Raw genomic sequence first — 16,464 nt, 5'->3', positions numbered from 1 at the left:
TTTCCCCAAGAATTTATTTTATTTAGCTATTGAATTCTTCACGCAGTCATCACTACTTATTTTTCCAGTCTACTGTTTCCGAACAGTAGAGACTTCTACCTCCCAACTATAGAGGACTACCACACTACACCAAATCCATTCCCAGCTGACTGCATCTTCCTATTATCTAGAGAAAATGTTCAAATATGTGTGAATTCCTAGAGGACCAAACTGCTAAGGTCATCGGTCCCTAGATTTACACATTACTTAAACTAAATTACTCTAAGGACAACACACACATCCATGCCCAAGGGAGGAATCGAACATCCAGCGGTAGGCGCCGCGCGATTCGTGACATTGCGCCTCTAACAGCGCCGCCACTCCACGCTGGAGAGCTCTAATACTATACAAAAAAAATTTAACTGTAATGCAAAATACACATACAAGCAGTTCATAGCCAAGTTGGATCTGTTATTATTCATTGACATAACTAATTATAGACACGACCTGTAATATTCGTGTATGTATGTGTGTGTGTGTGCGTGTGTTGGTGTGTGTGTGTGGGTGGGTGGGTCGGTGAGTGGGTGGGTGGGCGTGCGGGTGTGTGTGTGCCTGTGTGTTTGAGTGCGTGTATGTATGATATGACATATTACAGAATAAGAAAAATCATAAGTAGCCTGTGGATCGAAAGAAAATTACTTATTAAATCTAATACACAATGAAAATAACTCGTATCAGTTCTATGTTACTAGGAAAGGAACAACTTGAAAAAGAAGTGTTTTGTTTCTAAGTTTATCGTGGCAGGTCTGACACGAAATTTACTGGCTATCTCCTGGGAAGAAATGAGAAATTAAGAGTTTGTCATAAAGTGAAGCAAGTTATGTGGAAATATCACCAATGAAACAAAACAGATAATTAGCTATGATTAAATACATGCGGAAATTAAACAGAAAGTATGCAAATGTTCCATTATATGACACAGTTAACGTAGTTTATAGCATCATAACAGACCTGGAAAGAATCAAAATAAGGTTCAAATGCTCGTGGGTAAATTAATTCTGCAATTAAAAATGCGAGAGCTATTCACTCATTATCACCTATGCATGTCTCATGTATGTGAATCTTGGCGTGTGCACACAACAGAAACTCATCACACTGGAGGAACATTCTAAAAATTCTAGTGGTTATAATTTTTGTGTAAGGGTAATTTGATCACGGGGAAGTTGCATCTCAAAATGTAAGTCAAGACTGTGAATACAAAACTTCTGTTTGCTCTAGTCAGATCAATAACTGACAGCAAAATTGCACAAAAAATATTCTTAAAAATGGAATAAACTCAAGTCAAGAAGACGCTAAGCATTGTAGGAGCTCCACTTTATTTTCTGACTGCAAGAAGAAAAAGGAATGAGACTTCCTTATGTGGGCAGCTCGCAAATTCGAGGTAAACGAGACAGGTATGAGATACAAAGACCTGGGTATACAAGCTGACTAACAGAATTATTTAGCGGTGATGGATTGTGCTAGAGCCTGGGGGGCAGTTATGGTCTCTAAGTACACTCAGAGGAGAGCCAGTAAGCGGATGGCTGCCAAATTCAGGTTCTCTCTCCTGCTCTGTCCACAGTTGTCACACACCATTTGGAGTGTTTATTGGTTGCTGCTGCCAATGTGGTGAACGGGAATGTGTCTTTACCATGTAAAAACAGGAGAGCTCAACAGAAACATAGTACAAAAATGCGTATTACGATTCATTAGGTCGGTACTGATATTGAACATTCTCTCTCCATTGGTTAGCAGCGTTCATCCCACGTTTGCTGGTGGGATGATAATTTGGATGAGACATAATTAAACTGGAGGAAAAGCAACAAACGATCTCACAAATCCAAGGCAGTGCCAGTTGGCGGCTCTTACTGACGTGCAGACAGAAAGACAAATTTCATGCCCAAGTACCCACAAGGGAACCCTGTGGCAACCAGCGGCACAGTTCGTGCTGCAATGATGTAGAGGCAAGAAATGACCACAATAATATTTCGGGAAACAGGACCTTTTCACGAAAACTGGGCACCTCCCCTGCTTTCGAGACACAGTCAAAGCCTTCTCCTGACCCGCCGGTACACCGCCGAGTATTCCAGGTTCCCCCCTTCCAGCGAGATATCGAATAACTGTCTACGATAAATTATCAAGTAATCGTAAGCTAACTGAAGCAAAACTCATGAAGCGATATGTAACTTCGATAATCGTCAGCAGTCTGCAACAGATGTTCCTTAACATTTGAAGATCCCTACCTCCTACAGAGAAAACAACATGCATCTTCCTTGTAGCAGAGTAAAAATATGCAGCATGAGACCAAACATAGATACGTGACATACATGAAGTTATCTTGCAAATAGGAACATTAATATTACGGTCGCCAGGCAGCTCCCCTAAAAAGAAAATTATTATTAATGCATCACTGTGCTAATTATAATTAACAATGAAATGCATTCACAAAACAAAGCCAAAAAAGAAATTAGTAAACGGAACCTGACGTGCTGGGTCACTGGATAGTTCAGACCATACTGAACTGCATCGCTTTGAGGAGAAGGAAAGAAAACTGTCCATAAAGTCCAAAATCAGTCGTCAATTAGTTCACAACATACATTCCATTTCAACATTGGGGAAAACTAAGGAAGTTCAGTAATCAATCCAAAAATGTTAGTGAAAGTTTACACCTTATTACTTTCAAAATGGTTATCATCAATTGACGAAAGTTCATGGAGAAAAAAAATTATTGTTATTGTACTCATCTCCAGGTACCAGTTTTTTAAACTGTTATTTGACTCCAAGGCAGTTTTTTGTTTTAATATCTTTCTTGTGGCAACACTTCGTTATTCATTAGCTGCTCTGCACATAAATATGGAAACATAATACATCGCATCATGAATATTTTATAATGATCTGAAACAGATTTTTATTCAGGTGCTGTGTTGCGCTATCTTTCATCATTGGAAGTTAGAGGAATACTTTGAACGTGATGTAAACTCTTATTCGTCACCTGTGGAAGCAGAGATGTTGGAAGGAGGAGGAGGAGAAAGTGGGAGGAGAAAATAGAACTGGAAGACGGGGTGGAAGATGGAAGGTGCGTCAAGTTGCCATCCACCGCACCTGCATGCGCGACGATTGTTTCGTCCCCGCGGATGCATCCAGCACTGATCCTAAGCTAACAGGGTGGCTGTTCAGGAGGCGACTGCGCCCATGAATCACTGCATGGGAGCTCCACCGCCAGAATTTTTCCTCCGGTATCTCCACTGGACTCCAATTCGAGGTATGATTACTACCATGCTCCGTCCCGTTCTCTCTTTCTCTCTCTGTCTCTGTCTCCATTCTCTGTCTCTCTCTCGCTCTCTTTTTGTCTCTCCCTTTTCCTCTCCCCGGACTTTATATATCCATTCTGCGGGAATACCATTTTATCTCGTTCATTTTATCAGTACTGATAAAGGCATCACATTTTTGTGAGAGATGTGCGCATTCTTTTTTGCGCGGCCGCGTCCCTTTCTCTCTCCTTTCTCCTCGCCCCCGCCGCCGCCCAGTCGCGCTCCCCTTTTGGCAGAGCCGCCTCTGCTGTTGCAGCCACCCTCCGCCACACGGCCAGCCGTTTGTGTGCTGTTCTCTGCCCGCCATGCCTCTGTCTTTCTCCACCCCTCGCGGGTAGGCTGCCCGCACAGCGCCTAGCAGTCCGCTGCGCTACGGTCCGTACAGAAAACATCCAGCGCTGATGGAAACGCTATATTACGCCACTTGGGGGGTGACTCGACGCGTCCTCGTATGACGAACGAGACCACAACGAAAGAAGGAGAAGAGGATTTTTGATGACACTTACGATCTTACTCTTGAAACCAAGAGAAGTTATTATGTGCGAAATTTCGAATATTTCAAGATACTCTCTCTCCTCATGGCCTTTACGAGAAAGACTGGGCCCTGTTACGGATGTTTGCGTGAAAATGAGCTTTCTCCATCATATATGACTAATATATTTATCATACTGATGTATAAATTATAATTATTGACAGTATTTCATTAAGTTCGATGAGATACGAGTCAGGGAAAGTTGTTTGCCACACACACGAGAGATAAAGTTAGAAGAAAATATAAGAAGTAATTTTACCTCAGCTTATGGAATGCGAGGAAATACTAAATAATATGCACGTTTTGCGCTCCTCAATAAGCACACCGTTCTCAGGAGCGTTTTTACAATGCACTGTCTCCTACTATTGTAAGTAAAGTAAAAGATAAACGTTTCATACACAAGTCCACAGAGTCTGGGTTCATAGGGAATTATAATAAATTCTAATAGATATTCTATATTCTACAAATATTAATAAATAAATAAATAAATAAAATAAATAAAATAAATGAAAATAAATAAATAATTAAAAAATTAATAAATAATAATAATAATGAAATAAATTCTGATAATTTTAATCATTTTTTTGTCATTGAATGATGGCTCTGTCTAAAGAACCTTCGACACCCTCATGATTGTTTTACTGCCGCCGGGAAATTTATTAGTATGTTTAAAGAAACAAGCAGCGAGTTGGACAAACTCCGTTCCGGACGACCAAAGACTTCAGACGAAACGAAAGAGGCTGTCTAGGCCAAGGTTTATGCTAGCCCAAAGAAACAGCTGCGTCGGACCTCTATGGAGATCAGTCATCAACAAAATCGTAGCAGTGGTCAGATTTCATCCGTGAAAGTTACAGATATTCCATCACTTAAATAATGATTACTTCGATGGACGCATTCAGATGTGTGAATGGCTTTCAGATAAATTGGATGAAAATATTAGTTTTACTGTGTGTTGTTCAGTGATGAAGCTGTTTTATGTCAGTGGTTAAGTGAACAGACGAAACCTTCGGTACTGGTCTCAAGGCAATTCCCTTTGCATGAGTCCATCCAAACAACAGGGTTGCCAAAGGGTAACTCTATGGTACGGTCTGTGGAGAGATCATTTGCTATAGCCTTTCTTCTTTGATGAACGTATTTATCTGAACGTGCTGAGGGACAAACTGAAGCCTCAAACTGAGCGTTTGGGTGAGAGACTTACAGACTGGTTGCAGCAAGATGGTGCCGCTGCCCATTTTCCTGCAGCTGTTAGAGGCTGGCTGAATGACTATGTTCCTCACTGGGATGGGTGGAGAGGTCATGTGGAGCGGTCCCCTCGCCCGCCAGCCCTTCCTCACTTTGACTTCTTTTTCTGGGATATGCTGAAATAGAAAGTTTACTAGATGAATATTAGAAATTTAAACTACCTGACAGAACGTATTACCAGTCAGCGTAGTAACATCGACGGCGGATTTGTCGTATTCCATCGAGTGTACCTTAATCTTGCTAAGTGCATCAAATTATGCATTTAAAAGCAGGGGTATCCTCTTGAAAATATTATTTATTAGCATTAAAGTGAGATCTGCTTAATTATTATTTATTAGAATTTCCTATATAGCTATACTTTATGGACTCCCTCCCTGTTTATGGAAATTCTGTGCGTCTCCGTGGCTCAGTGAGAGACTACAAATCCAAAGGAGCGCGAACAGGTAGGCCTTATAATGAGTATTTTTTCTGTCATTTGTCATTTCCTTGACGCCTGTAAAGTGTGTTAATGTGGAATGTGTCGAACTGCATTGGTTCGAACCTCACTTTAAACAGTATGACTCGCTATAACTGGCTGGCAATTCAGAAATCGGAGGAAGATAAGGGCTTGCAGTGTCCAGTAAGGCCATACCTAATAAAACACCGCGATGGCAAAACCAACCTTCGGAGTGCACCTAACCAACCTTTTACGTTACCGTTAAGAGAAAAGACTCGTGTGGCATTGGTTGCGAGACCCTGAGTGCTTGTTCGGCCGCCTACTGGGATAGGCTTTTCTTCCTACCTCATGGTGCATTTTCACACAATATATGGAAGTTGTGACTGAAATGTCTGTGTTATGTCTGCGTTGTATTTTGATCAGAGAGGGGAGAGGCTGAAGTCCAGGCTCGTCGGTATACACGACTGATGCGACCCGCCAAAAATTCCTCTCCTGTGCCAGCCGCTTAACCTCAGAGCTGCAGTTTCAAGCTACCACCTCAATTACTTTTTGTTGCATGTATTCCAATCTCTGTTTTGCTCTACAGTTTTTGCCTTCTGCAGCTCCCTCTAGTACCAGGGAGATTATTCCCTGGTGTCTTAATATATATCCTTGCAGTCTACCTAATTTTCAACATTCTCCTGTAGCGCCATCTGTCAAATGCTTCAAGTCTCGTCTTTTCCGGTTTCTCCACAGTCCGTCATTCATTACCATACAATTCTGTACTCCAAATGTATATTCTCAGATGATCAGAAACCTCAGCACTCTGTTCGCCTTCTCAACCACAAACTGGCGGCGAAAATTTCTTTCACGCGCAGTGTTTAACCGGCTACTAACGAGTCGAGTAGCAATACGCAAGCGTGGGTTAGCGACCTCTGTTAGTTTCTTTTCCTCTTCATTTCTCTTCCAGAGACCAATTTTCATCTAATTTTCTGTTCTTTATTCCTTTTCTCCGCCGAGGATAGCCACAGAGGTGGGTTACGTTATAATTTTGACGATATGTTCCTGACAAGAAGGTAAAGACATGCAGTAAAAGCTTTAAGGATGCGTATAATCGTATCCAAAATTTCTCGAGATATTCGTGCCAAATTCGAAGAGTACTTAGGCGTAACAGGACGTTAGTGGGGCGATTTTGTACTAGCAACGCGGCACAGATAAATTACTACACGACAGTAGGATTGCGATAGACACATACAAAAAATGAATCGAAGATGCAAATGCGCAAGTTTCAGATTGAAGTCTATATGGGAACTAATAAGATGAAGTATAATTACTTAAATAATTGCGTAATTTGGCACACACTGATGAGCCGAATCATTATGAACACTGAAGAACGCAAGATAGAATGCTACCTGGTGGCGTTGTGAGCACGTGACGCGGTAAGGAATGTACATAAGCGGACCAGAGACTGATAGGTAATCATTCGACCTACAATGTGGGCCGCAAATAGGCACCCACACTAACACAAGCGACATTGGGAAAGGGCACTTAATAACAGCTCTTCGCCTGGGAACGACGGTGTCGGAAACGGCTAAGCTGGTTACTTATTCGCGTTCTTTTGTCCTGAACTTTCTGTGGAAGATGACTGTAGGACTGTTAAAACCGTTTGTAGGCGACAAGGCATTATACGTTGACACCACATCACTCAAAGCGGAATACGTACGTCAGTTCTGGTGTGGGCGCCAGTGTTTCGTAGCACACCTTGCAGCACATACTCGTATTGTTGAACATGGAGATCTGTGGCAGACGACATGCACGTGTTCCCAATCTGGTCCAACGACGTTGTCTAATGCCCTTGCAGTGGGTGCAGGAACATGGAAAAAAATTAAAGAAGATTGGGGTTTAACGTTCTGTCACATAGAGATCATCAGAGGCGGAGCACACGCTCGGAATGTTTCAAGGATGGGGGAGGAAATCGGTCGTGATCTTTGAAAGGACCCATTTGACCATTTGGCTGGGGCGATTTAGGGAAATCAAGGAGAACCTTAACCTGCAGAGCCGGACACTGATTTGAATCGTCGTCATTTCGAACGCGGGTCTAATGTACCAATCAGTGGGCCATCTCGTTCAGTAGGATCATCGATATTGGACCTGACATCAATAGAAGCAAGTCATCTGGTCAGATGAATCACTTTTCTTGTTAGACCAGATCGACATTCGCGTGGGATACGACGTTGCCAGGATGCTCGAAAGGCGCACAGCGCCAGGGACAGAGGCCGGTGGGGCAGTGTCATGATGTGGGCGACATTAATGTGGGTTTCCACGGCACCTGTAATAGTGACTGAACGTATCAAATGGCTCTGAGCACTATGTGACTTAACTTCTGAGGTCATCAATCGCCTAGAACTTAGAACTAATTAAGCCTAACTATCCTAAGGACAGCACACACATCCATGCCCGAGGTAGGATTCGAACCTGCGACCGTAGCGGTAGCTCGGCTCCAGACTGTAGCGCCCAGAACCGCACGGCCACTCCGGCCGGAGACTGAACGTATCATTACACCTACAGACTAGATGAACATTATTGTGCATCAACTGCGTCCCTTCACTCTTTCTAAAGTTCTACATACAATGTTTTGTGTTGCTTCATGGAACTGCGTAAATTAATAACGAATTCGGATGCATATTTTCCGTTATGTGCTATAGGATTAAACAGCAAACACGGATTTACTATCATTCCTGATATTTTTGTTATAGTTTGGGCAAGCAAGATTTATATAGCCATTTAAGCCATCTTTTGGTATTTCAGTTTTCATGAAGTGTTTAAGACAGAAAGTCACCTAGAATGCTTCACACTAAATGTATTCTTCTAAGATGGTCAGATAACTAGTATTCGCTGTGTTTCACGTCTTCTGCTAAGACAGTCTTACAAAAATATTTCATAAGAGGTCTTAAACGAACCTCTCTCCTACGAATCACAAAGCCATAAACGGTATCAAGAAGTAAGATGCCTTTCCAGATTCGAAACTTTCACTTGACTATCAGTCCTGGCAGCAAATAGGTCTGGTAGATACTGATACGATCCATGTTGTATGTGCATCGTATAATTGTTTGAGCACTTGAGAAATTGTTTCATTAATCTGGATGTTAATTGGGCTATCTCCTTTTGATCTTGAACATGGCTCCTGTTTTAATATTACTCTTAAAATGTAACAATGTTGGCTAATATAGTAAGCGTTTAGTGCTATTTTGCTCATTTTGACCTTTCCATATTCAATAATTACATGATCGGCGTAGACGGCTACTCATTTCCTAGTTGTTTCACTTGTAACTACCAACTGTAGGTCGCGAAATAGTACTGAACTGCTATACCAAAAATTTTATTGATTTTTGGACTTACGTTATTCGGAACACTCTCGGTCTGCTTATGGGAAGTATTTTAGAGCTTACGCAGGTCTTCTTGGGTTGAACTTACGCTGTAGAAATGTTTAACCCAAAATATATCTGGAAGTGCTTACAGCACTGCAATTCTGCATTCCCTCTGATAAATTACAAGAAAATTCTCGTTTAAGGGTGTGTAGCCTTTTTTGATAACAATATCAATTAATTAGATGTCGATGTTGTGGTCTTCAGTCCGAGGACTGGTTTGATGCAGCTCTCAAGCTAGACCAATCAGTAGAAGCATCTGCCACTCTATGCAGCTACTGTAACCCGCATTCACTTGAACCTAGTTCCTGTAGTAACTCTTCGACTTCCATCTACAATTTATGCACTCCATCCGTTTCTCCAATTCCAAACTAACTATTCCCAGAAACGACAGGTTGTGCCGTATCACCTGGTTCCTTTCTTTATTCACGTCATGCCATACATTTCCTTTCTTTCCAGTTCGTTTCAGTAACTCTTCATTATATCCGATCTACCATTTAATCTTCAGAATTCTTCTGTAAATCCCATACATCAAAACCGTCTATTCTATTCTTGACATAATCTTTATTGTTTACATTACAATCCCGTAAAAAGCTACCCTCTAGACAAATATTTGCACAATTGAATTTTTAACAGTTAAATTAATAGCACCACTTAAAATTTAGGGAACGGTTTTCTTTTTATCGGAAACTACATTTTATTCCTTTCTACGTCATCCATCGTCATTTATTTGATTTGCCAAATAGCAAAAGTCATTCATCACTTTCTTTTCTCATTTCCTAATTTAATTCCCCCTGCATCAACTGACTTAATGCCAGCACAATCCATTGCCCTTGTTTTGCTTTCGTCGTCTAGCCCCGTTTCACGACACTATCCATTCCGCTGGACTGATCTTCCGAGTTCTTTGCTGTCTGTGGCTAAATTACCGCGTAAAGTTTTTATATCTTTTTCAACATTTCAAATTTCTCCTCCTTTCTTGCTCAATTCCTGTGTAGGTAAAATAACATCGGAGATAGGTTACAACCATGGCTCAGAGTCTTGTCTCTCCTATTCTACTAGCAGTTTCTTTTCAAGCCCGTGTTCTTTTGTAACTGCAGTCTGGTTTTTGTTTAAGTTGTTGATAGTTTTTCACTCACTGTATTTTATCTCTGCTACTTTAGAATTTCAGAGTGTGTATTCCAATCAATAATATCAAATGTTTCCTCTAAATCTACAAACGCTATAAATGTAGGGTTACATTTCTTTAACCTGTCTTCTAAAATAAGTCGTAGAGATAGTATTGCTTCGTATGCACCTACTTTTCTCCGGTAGCCAAATTGATTTTCCATGAGGTCAGTTTCTACCAGTTTTTCTATTCCTATCAGTGTCTTGTGACCACGGCTTATTAAACTGATTGTTTGACGATTTGGTGATATTCACTACTGTCAGTACCTAGCTTCTTTGAAATTGCTATTATTACATTTTCTTGAAGTCCGATGGTATTTCGTCTATCTCAAATAATTTCATATCAGGTGCAATTCCTTTGTGACGGTTGGTTCTCCCAAGGATCTCAATAAACATGTATGAATATCGTTTACTGCGGAAGCCTTGTTTCTATTTCACGCTGTTACATGTTTGTCAAATTCTTCTCGCTGTATCGCGTTTTCCATCGTATCTTCGCCGACATCCTCTTCCCTTTCCATAATATTGTTTTTAAGATCGATTCCATTTGTAGCCAAGTATATATTTATTCCGCCTTTCAGCCATCCCTTCTGTGCATATAATGGCTTGCCGTCTGAGTTGTTAATACGAATAAAGCTGCTTCTCTTTCCTCTGGAGCATGCTTCAGCAGCATCTATCAGTCGTTCCGTACAACAAAATTACGGTATCTTAAATGGGTTCGGAAGTGTTGTCTCTCATTCCGTCTAGTTATGGGTGATCGCTCACTATGAAACATCCCCTTGGAAAAATTAAATGAATGACTGTGCTGATAAACCTCTTACATTATTTGATTTTCAAACAGCTGAAGAAAACTGAACGTAGTCAGACATTTCTCTCTTTACTTATTCTGATCATTACTAAACTGACACACAATATTTTTAGCGCAACGCAGTCTGACTTTCAATAATCCCTACAAAAGAATGGCCCTGACTAACAATAACCTATACCTTTCATGAATCACTTACCTCACAAAAACCTTCGTTACTCTAACTACTGCAATACAGCGAGCGCCAATACTGTCAGCTAAATAAAAGACTCTAACTACTGAAGACATTAACTACTGATAGGCATAGTTAGCAAATGAAAGATTTTGATAGAGAACAAACTATGTATTTACCTTAATAATATTCAAAAGTCATCATATATACATCAGTTCATGAAATCCAGTCTCACAAATTTACTCTCTCTGATGGACACACGTCCAGATCATCCGCTCTCAAAACTCCGCCATCTCATTCCCCACAACCACCACTGCTGGCGGCTCACCTCCAAGTGCGCAACGCTACGCGCTGTTAACAGCCAACTGCCCAACACTACAATGGTGAATTTTCTAACAATGCCGATCAGCCACAGACTGCACACAGCACAGCCAGTGATTTTCATATAGAGCGCTACGTGACGTTACCAACATAAAAACCTAAACAGCCTACTTACAACTTGTGTTTGAGTAGGCGTTCAATTACTTTTGGAGTTTCTTCATGAAAGAAGTCGTTTTCTCGTAGATGCGAATATACCATGGTTTCAGGGGATGCTACAGTCTGAGGAAGTGACATGTAATGCTGAAGACTTGGAACGCTGACATATCAAGTTAAGTCTTTAGCCGTAACGAACACCATCCACTTGAATTTGCGGACACATCATCCTACATCAGCACGTCGCAGCACGTCTCGAATGTAGTTAAAGGGATAGGCATGAGAGGGGGAAAGAAGGGAAAAAAGAGAAAACATTAACGCTGTCCGCTCCTGTATCCTTTTACAGCGACTAGGCAGCGCCGAGATCGTTTTGTTCGAGCAGAAGATAACCAATTTTACTGCAGCATCAAGATAACGCGTCGGCTGCGCTAACATATATTCCGTGGCACGTTTGTTTCGCGACACGAAACGCAGAAAATGCCCTTTCCTACCCCCTACCGTCTTTCTTTTCTTTCTCATTTTTCCCCCCATCCGAGTGTTTCTTTTTTTTTTTTTCTACCCCTTGATTTATATAATTCCGGCGGCCGTGCGGGAATTTTGCAGAATAGGTTGCACCGGTGGTGTGCTGTGCGAGTGTGTGTGGGGGTGGATGATGGTAGGGCTCTGCGGTGTGGAACGTGGTGGTGAGGAGGGGTGGGGGTGGAGGGAGGAGTCTGAAATGGAGAAGTTCGCTTTTACAGCGGCGCGGGGCCCGAGCGGCTGTCTGCTGGGAATTACAAAGTTAACCGGCGGTTACAAGAGCGCTAGAAAGAGTTTTAGCGGCGGGACGGTCCCCGCCGTATTAGGCGCTGGAATTGGCTGCCATATGCACACGGTGCGGCGCGCGGAAGCGGCGGCTCTGCGGCGGCGGCGGGGGAGGGGGTGGAGGAAGGAGGGGGAGGGAAGGGTCGGAGTAGTGGGGGGCGGGCGGATAAAATATAGAGAGGATCTATCTGGAGGGGAGGGGGCGCGGGGGTGAGTCCGACGCGACGCCGGCGCAGGGTTGGGGGCGGTCGCCACAGCCGCGGCGCGAATAAAAAGAGCGTGCAAAAGAGAAGCACGGCGCCGCAGAGATAAAATAAATGAATAAGGAAGCGCCAGGGACATACATCAAGTAGGCAAATTTATTACCACCAGATAACGGCGAGCAGCGCGATCGTTCGCCCGCGCCGCGACGGTTCGTTTTATGTTTTTTAAAAGCCTCCCCCGTACTCCCACCCCGAGCCTGCGGTTCCATCCCTTACGCCCGCTCCCTGAATGCTGCCCAATCCAGCGCGCCCACACATACACACACACACACACAAACACACACACACACACACAGTTCTTTCGCGATCCGCTGTTCATGACGGGGGGACGTACGAGAGGACGAAAACTGGTGTCCCCGTCTTCTCCTTTTCTTGCGTCCTCCTTGTTTGTTGATAAACAAGCATCGTTTGAACTAAGCTCGAGGTCTGGGTTAAGGAATGGTGGCGCCAAGCAGGTTGGGCCTCTTCCCCGTCGTCGGAACTGACGTCATCATTATGCCAGTCGCGTTCTTACGTAGTATAACGCTACAAGTGGTGCGTCGGTCAGCAAACAGGTTAGCAAACCTACTAGCTATATGAAGAAAGGCTGAAATTGTCCAAAACGTAGTGAATGGTACAATATGAGTGATGTCAAGTGCCAGCGACTACTCTAAATAGTCAACATTAGCATGAGAAAATTGTCATTAGTGGAGAAAGAAACACCGCTGGAAGAATTTCAGTAAAACATTTTGCCCACAGAAAATGAAATATTGAAACTCGCTTTTCATGGTACGGCCGTCCAAATGAGCACTGTTTGCATAAGAAAATTGTCATTAATGGAGAAAGAAACACCACTGGAAGAATTTCAGCAACACATTTTACCGACAGAAAATGCAATAGCGGAACTCGCTTTTCATGTTGCGGCCGTCAAAATGAGCTCTGCTTGTACAGCCTGCATCTCAGTAGCATTGCTCTTTACAATACCTAAAACTGAGGGAGCGAAAATTTATTCTTTGTAATTTGTAGAGTAGCAGTCTCCGTAGACGTCATCGCTGACAAGCACTTGTGCTGTGGTGCTCCAACCAGAAGTTGCTGGTTCGAATCATGGTGGTAGTAGAAATTTCCATCTCTAACACAAAGCCGGCTAAACTAGGATAGGTGGATGTGTACTGTTCTTGATATCCAGACTTTGGACGAATGTCCCAGTTTAAAATCTCATGTAAGGACAGCCTGTGACTCTGTTGACGTGATTCGTCCGTCAGATGGGGATATTAACGCAGGAGGAGTCCTTGGTGAAATTCCAGTGACTTTGGCTTTCTGCGGACATCGAGTTCCACCGTCACCCTTCTCTTCATCCTTTCATACTCAACAACGCAAACATATCACAGTACTGTACAAGCATTCATCACAGTCGTCCATAAAACAGAGATGCACACTTGACGCTTCATAATGCGTCAGAAGAAGGCAACAGGAAATCGCCTCAGCTAGCACCCAGCACACGATGAGATTTCGCGATTACCGTAACTGTCTCCTCCGCTCGTTTACTGAGTATTGGAGTGATTTAGACTTAATTCACCCAGTATCTCCGGTAACATAGATATAATGCTTAATGAATACATTTTATCGACTGTGCAAATAATGAGTGTTAAAAATTGGTCCGTGTAGATCCGACTCTTAATGTAGTCACGTATACTCAATCAGAAGCGGATAAAACTGAAAGACAGCGAACGTCTTTCGAATACCAGGAACTTCAAGCTTAAATAATTCGTTTAATTCATTCGGTTGTTTAATGAAGCCGTGTGGACTCGGTTCAAGTCTTATCCCGTAGAAAAATTAATAAATAACTAAGTAGACAAATTCGGAAGATCATGACGCCAATAGGTGTAAATCCGATACACAGTGTTATTCCACAGAAAAAAGGAAAGTAAATGAACAAATCCAGGGCACCACGACGCTGGGGTTTTCACTGGGATATGACGAATTTAACTTTTAATTAAATGTTTTATTTCATCATTGCTGAAGTTTCAGAGGAACGAAATTAAAATATGTCTCGTAATTTAAAAGTAATAAGACGATAAATCCCGTAACCCTATGGAATTCTGAATGTGACCGACAGTTTGGATGACTTGATTATCAAACGATTTTCTAACAGCTTGCACTTGCTTCTTTCCGCTGAGTGAATTCTTACTCAGCTTTTGTAACCCGTAGCCAAAAATTAATAATGCAGTGCATCCAATGGATAGAAAAATTAAACTTGTTCATACTGAGTGAAAGTCTTTGTGACCGACTCTTACGTTTAGAAAAAGTAAGGTCCGACAGCTTCTGGCGACCTTGGTGTTCACGAGAGTACGTCAACATCACGCAGACAGATAAAAAAAATGGCTCTGAGTACTATGGGACTTAACATCTGAGGTCATCAGTCCCCAAGTACTTAAACCTAACTAACCGAAGGACATCACACACATCCATGCCCGAGGCAGGATTCGAACCTGCGACCGTAGCAGTCGCGCGGTTCCGTACTGAAGCGTCCAGAACCGCTCGGTCACAGCGGCCGGCGCAGAGAGTTCTTAGAGACGGATGCCTCGCGTGGGCGAGCATTGCGCTGCCTAAAAATTACTCTACGATACTTCCGCGTTAGAGGTAACGCATAAGTACGCAGGATATCTGTGGTGTGCTAGAGTTCCCTCGATCACTACCAGCCGTGACATGAAGTCACACCCGATGCCGCCAGGAGTGACACCGCAGTGCCTCTCCAGGACACTGGAAGAAAAGAACATCTCCACAAGACGCCGCAATACTCGCCAATGATGCTCATCCAGGATAGGGCAGAACTGCCATCCTCACTGAACACGACACGACGCAATTCATCATCAGCCCATGCTTCTCAGCGCCACTGCTCCGTTCCAAAATGCAGCCGCTTGTGTTGCGGTGTCAAAGGCATCCAACGCTTGAGACAGTAATAGCCTAGTCCTCCTGTGGCTGATCTCCAACTAATCGTGCAGGATGATGTAGAATTTTGGAGGAATCCATAATGAGCCGTGGTAAAAATTTGCTGTTCTGAAGAGCGTGCCGCAGCGCGTAGCGTGAAGCAGTCGTCCTCCGTTTCTGGCGGTGGCGCCGCTGTGGCAATCGCAGCTTTGATGTCTCCCTCTGGTGGGAAAGGGGGAAAGGTTGCTGTTCACGCGCATTTAAGGGGCGCTATGAGGTCGCCAGTGAGTCAGTCTGGGTCAGTCTCTCGTCCCCAGCTTGCTAGTCTGTCTCTCGTCCGAATTTGTGATGCAGTTAGTGTCTGTCTGACGTCCGGAGTGCTAGTAAATCTTTCGTTCGGATCAATCTTTAAAGCCGGATACATGAGAGTCTTTCCATTCCGTCAGTAAGAGAACTCAGCGAGCGGTCGCCGGGTCAGGGCTTAGTTCCTGCATCTGAGTCTGCGCGTTAGGCCGCTAGTCTGCTCGAGTTGCTCAGGCATTTGTCATTGGCGGTTGGATCGATCGGTTGGTCGGTCTCGCACTGAGACACAAGATGACTTTTCCGCCTGGAGCGTCGGCGCATGTGAGGTCGCCACGTGAGTCCAGTGGGCCGCGCCGTATAGCGTGGGGTAGTATCTTCGCGGTCGACACGAGAGCAACAGGAGTCAACCCACGACATCAGTCTGGCCGGTGCGAGCTGCGACGCCGTGAGACGGGAGATCGGCGCGCCTTCCTGAGACCGTTGAAGCGGCTGGCAGTGGATGGTTCGGGAGAGCGATTTGGGGGTGCTGCGTCAGGTCTTCTCCAGAAATCGCAGTTATTAGAAGTTAAATGATTGGTGATATGTTGTTTCATTTACTTGCTAGATTCCACTTGTTTTCTTCGTCAGTCTCT

The sequence above is a fragment of the Schistocerca nitens genome, chromosome 1 (genome assembly GCF_023898315.1).
Source record: "Schistocerca nitens isolate TAMUIC-IGC-003100 chromosome 1, iqSchNite1.1, whole genome shotgun sequence".
Taxonomy (NCBI): Eukaryota; Metazoa; Arthropoda; class Insecta; order Orthoptera; family Acrididae; genus Schistocerca; species Schistocerca nitens.
Note: the sequence above shows the minus strand (reverse complement) of the source record.